At 40.0% G+C, this 5421-nt stretch overlaps 1 long non-coding RNA gene across 1 annotated transcript; it reads left to right on the top strand.

The window, feature by feature from the left end:
* Positions 1–377: 377 nt before the first annotated feature.
* LOC128644232 (uncharacterized) lies at positions 378–4181 on the top strand. Its single transcript, XR_008399958.1, has 3 exons — positions 378–506; positions 1392–1520; positions 4142–4181. It is a non-coding gene; the product is annotated as an uncharacterized LOC128644232 (long non-coding RNA).
* The last annotated feature ends 1240 nt before the right edge of the window (positions 4182–5421 follow it).

Below are 5421 nucleotides of genomic sequence, written 5' to 3' on the forward strand. Positions count from 1 at the left end.
AGTGACTGTGCTGCTGCTGGAGGAGATTTTATCTATTAGATACAAATTTATTTGACCCAGAAATGATATTTTGAGAAGATTAATATGCTGTTATATGGCAGTTTTCATCCATCCTGTAATTTAAGGCTATACCTAGGAGCCAGTTGTTGCGGGTTGATCGCATTGTATCAGATCCTGCAGTGAAAAAATTACGATTAGAGCAAATGTCAAATACATTTCTGTTAAGAGAGTATCCTACTGAACTTATACAGAAAGAGAAACAAAATATAATTTCTGGGTCAAATAAATTTGTGTCTTATACAGTAAGAGGACTTTTTTTTTGTATCACAGTACAACACTAGAAGTTCTCTTGTTATTAAGTATTGTTAAATCTTACAGAAATGCATCCAGAGACTAAAGCATTTGCTGATCCTCCAGCTTACAAAAGACGTACGAATATGAAAGATAGATTGGTTAAGGCCGATGTAGGAAGTAACAAAAGTGTTCAGAGAACTTTTACTGGCCAAGTACGTAGAGGTTGTTTTCCATGTTTATCTTATATCAATTGCTATTCTATAATTACAGGTTACAAGTTCTGTCACTCATATACAGGCAGGAGGTGCACGATTAAGGAATATTTGCCTTTTAGATCAAGATATATTATTTATGCCATAATATGTCCATGGTCATTATTATATATTGGACAATCTACTAGAGAGGCACGTGAAATGATATCTGAACACAAGTCAAATATCAGATGCAGTGATAAGGATGCCCCACTCTCTTCTTATTTTTTGGAGGAGGGGCATAATATTATCCAGCTTCGATTTCAGATCATTGAGCAAGTGCATATACCAAGAAGAGGTGGAGACAGGGAGATCTTATTGAGCAAAAGGGAAACCTTTTGGATTAATGAATTGTGTAGGGACTGCAATTGGTCAGCATTTTGGTAGCATATATCTGTATATTAATATATTTATACATTAATTTGTTTAGGTTTCCGAATTTGATGTATTCTACATGATAGGGGATTATGAAGGTTTATTTTATATATTTTTCTGAATATCCATTTATTAGTTTTTTGATTGAATGTTATATGTTGTGATTATGTATTTTTAGATATGATTCAATTGTTTTTAAGTCATTTAGATTATGTATTAGTAATATTTTTATTGTTTTATAAATATTTGTACACTATGATCACATCAAAAATTATTTATACACATACATGTACTATCTATTATATGGCACTATTGCAATTGTTTTTGATGGATATATTGTATCACTATTGCAACATTGTGTTTCTTGTAATATTCACATTATACCACTAGATGGCAACATGTTATGTTGAACACGATTGTTTGGCGCCATTATGGCTATTTAAACACTGTCTTATTTCATTCTTTGTTAAGCTTGACAAAGGGCTAAGTTGTTGCCCAAAATGTTGCTGATTTGGACCCTGTATGCATAATAAAGGTCGTCACTGTTTATCACAAGCTGAAGTTCTGGGCTTGGTAGGCCCTCTCCGTGTCTTGTGAGTGGTGGGTGCTGTACTCCATTTGTTTGTTATATGTGTGTCTGTCTGTCTGTATGTCAGTCTCTGTCTGTCTGTCAGTCTGTTTCTGTCTGTCAGTCTGTTTCTGTCTCTGTGTCTGTATGTCAGTCTGTTTCTGTCTGTGTCTGTATGTCAGTCTGTTTCTGTCTGTGTCTGTATGTCAGTCTGTTTCTGTCTCTGGGTCTGTCAGTCTGTTTCTGTCTGTGTCTGTATGTCAGTCTGTTTCTGTCTGTGTCTGTATGTCAGTCTGTTTCTGTCTGTCTGTGTCTGTATGTCAGTCTGTTTCTGTCTCTGTGTCTGTATGTCAGTCTGTTTCTGTCTCTGTCTGTCAGTCTGTTTCTGTGTCTGTATGTCAGTCTGTTTCTGTCTGTGTCTGTATGTCAGTCTGTTTCTGTCTGTTTCTGTATGTCAGTCTGTTTCTGTCTGTCTGTGTCTGTATGTCAGTCTGTTTCTGTCTCTGTGTCTGTATGTCAGTCTGTTTCTGTCTCTGGGTCTGTCAGTCTGTTTCTGTCTGTGTCTGTATGTCAGTCGGTTTCTGTCTCTGGGTCTGTCAGTCTGTTTCTGTCTGTGTCTGTATGTCAGTCTGTTTCTGTCTGTGTCTGTATGTCAGTCTGTTTCTGTCTGTGTCTGTATGTCAGTCTGTTTCTGTCTGTCTGTTTCTGTCTGTGTCTGTATGTCAGTCTGTTTCTGTCTCTGGGTCTGTCAGTCTGTTTCTGTGTCTGTATGTCAGTCTGTTTCTGTGTCTGTATGTCAGTCTGTTTCTGTGTCTGTATGTCAGTCTGTTTCTGTCTGTGTCTGTATGTCAGTCTGTGTCTGCATGTCAGTCTGTGTCTGCATGTCAGTCTGTGTCTGTATGTCAGTCTGTTTCTGTCTGTGTCTGTATGTCAGTCTGTTTCTGTCTCTGGGTCTGTCAGTCTGTTTCTGTCTGTGTCTGTATGTCAGTCTGTTTCTGTCTCTGGGTCTGTCAGTCTGTTTCTGTCTGTGTCTGTATGTCAGTCTGTTTCTGTCTGTGTCTGTATGTCAGTCTGTTTCTGTCTCTGTATGTCAGTCTGTTTCTGTCTGTATGTCAGTCTGTTTCTGTCTCTGGGTCTGTCAGTCTGTTTCTGTATGTCAGTCTGTGTCTGCATGTCAGTCTGTGTCTGTATGTCAGTCTGTGTCTGTTAGTGTTTGTCTGTCAGTCTGTGTCTTAGTCTGTTTGTCTGTCAGTCTGTTTCTGTCTGTGTGTCAAGCTGTTTCTGTCTGTGTCTGTCTGTCAGTCTGTTTCTGTCTGTATGTCAGTCTGTTTCTGTCTGTGTCTGTATGTCAGTCTGTTTCTGTCTCTGGGTTTGTCAGTCTGTTTCTGTCTGTGTCTGTATGTCAGTCTATTTCTGTCTGTGTCTGTATGTCAGTCTGTGTCTGTCTGTGTCTGCATGTCAATTTTTGTCTGTGTCTGTCTGTCAGTCTGTGTCTGTCTGTATGTTAGTCTGTTTCTGTCTGTGTCTGTTTCTGTCTGTGTCTGCATGTCAGTCTGTGTCTGTATGTCAGTCTGTTTTTGTCTGTCTGTCAGTCTGTTTCTGTCTTTGTTTGTCTGTCAGTCTGTTTCTGTCAGTCTGTGTCTGTCTGTTTCTGTCTGTATGTTAGTCTGTTTCTTCTGTCTGTGTGTCAAGCTGTTTCTGTATGTCAGTCTGTTTCTGTCTGTGTCTGTCTGTCAGTCTGTGTCTGTATGTTAGTCTGTTTCTGTCTCTGTCTGTCAGTCTGTTTTTGTCTGTCTGTGTCTGTATGTCAGTCTGTGTCTGTCTGTGTCTGCATGTCAGTCTGTGTCTGTATGTCAGTCTGTGTCTGTATGTCAGTCTGTGTCTGTCTGTCAGTCTGTTTCTGTCTGTGTTTGTCTGTCAGTCTGTGTCTGTCTGTTTCTGGCTGTATGTTAGTCTGTTTGTCTGTCAGTCTGTTTCTGTCTGTGTGTCAATCTGTATCTGTATGTTAGTCTGTTTCTGTCTGTGTCTGTATGTCAGTCTGTTTCTGTCAGTCTGTGTCTGTAAGTTTGTGTCTGTATGTCAGTCTGTGTCTGTCTGTGTCTGTATGTCAGTCTGTTTCTGTTTGTGTCTGTATGTCAGTCTGTGTCTGTATGTCAGTCTGTTTCTGTCTGTGTCTGTATGTCAGTCTGTTTCTGTCTGTGTCTGTATGTCAGTCTGTTTCTGTCAGTCTGTGTCTATCAGTCTATGTCTGTAAGTTTGTGTCTGTATGTCAGTCTGTTTCTGTTTGTGTCTGTATGTCAGTCTGTGTCTGTATGTCAGTCTGTTTCTGTCTGTGTCTGTATGTCAGTCTGTGTCTGTATGTCAGTCTGTTTCTGTTTGTGTCTGTATGTCAGTCTGTGTCTGTATGTCAGTCTGTTTCTGTCTGTGTCTGTATGTCAGTCTGTTTCTGTCAGTCTGTGTCTCTATGTCAGTCTGTCTGTCAGTCTGTGTCTATCTGTCTGTGTCTGTTCTCTCTCATGAATCTGTTGCACACAAGATGAGTCTACAGATCACTAGTTAGTAGGGAGTGTACACTGGTTTTGTCACCTCCCCCTCTCCCTCCTTATTCCTGCAGATGACAAATTCTTGTTTCACTTTCATTTCTCTGTTTCAGGAAGTTCAGGAACTGGCAGACGACTCAGGAACCAGCAGACCCAGGACCACAGTAAGTGAGTATCTGTACCTTCCTGATAGCCTGGCAGAGAGAGACCCACAGCTGTACCCAGGCTTTATAGAGCAGTAACATAACCCCAGACTGTCACCCAGCATTGTCACCTGTTCTTGTTGCTTATATCTTACTTGTTCATGTTTTATTAGTCACAGTAACCAGACCTCAGACTAGATGTCATTAAGTGTCACAGGGTACAGTGATCAGACACTAAACTACATGTCATTAGGTGTCACAGGGTACAGTGATCAGACACTAAACTAGATGTCATTAGGTGTCACAGGGTACAGTGATCAGACAATAAACTAGATGTCATTAAGTGTCACAGGGTACAGTGATCAGACACTAAACTACATGTCATTAGGTGTCACAGGGTACAGTGATCAGACACTAAACTAGATGTCATTAGGTGTCACATGGTACAGTGATCAGACACTAAACTAGATGTCATTAGGTGTATGATACCCAGTCACATGGTACAGTGATCAGACAATAAACTAGATGTCATTAGGTGTATGATACCCAGTCACATGGTACAGTGATCAGACAATAAACTAGATGTCATTAGGTGTCAGATACCCAGTCACATGGTACAGTGATCAGACACTAAACTAGATGTCATTAAGTGTCACAGGGTACAGTGATCAGACAATAAACTAGATGTCATTAGGTGTATGATACCCAGTCACAGGGTACAGTGATCAGACAATAAACTAGATGTCATTAGGTGTATGATACCCAGTCACATGGTACAGTGATCAGACAGTAAACTAGATGTCATTAGGTGTATGATACCCAGTCACATGGTACAGTGATCAGACAATAAACTAGATGTCATTAGGTGTATGATGCCCAGTCACATGGTACAGTGATCAGACAATAAACTAGATGTCATTAGGTGTATGATACCCAGTCACATGGTACAGTGATCAGACAATAAACTAGATGTCATTAGGTGTATGATACCCAGTCACATGGTACAGTGATCAGACAATAAACTAGATGTCATTAGGTGTATGATACCCAGTCACATGGTACAGTGATCAGACAATAAACTAGATGTCATTAGGTGTATGATACCCAGTCACATGGTACAGTGATCAGACAATAAACTAGATGTCATTAGGTGTATGATACCCAGTCACAGGGTACAGTGATCAGACAATAAACTAGATGTCATTAGGTGTATGATACCCAGTCACATGGTACAGTGATCAGACAATAAA

This window comes from Bombina bombina, unplaced genomic scaffold (genome assembly GCF_027579735.1).
Source record: "Bombina bombina isolate aBomBom1 unplaced genomic scaffold, aBomBom1.pri scaffold_1615, whole genome shotgun sequence".
In the NCBI taxonomy this organism is placed as follows: domain Eukaryota; kingdom Metazoa; phylum Chordata; class Amphibia; order Anura; family Bombinatoridae; genus Bombina; species Bombina bombina.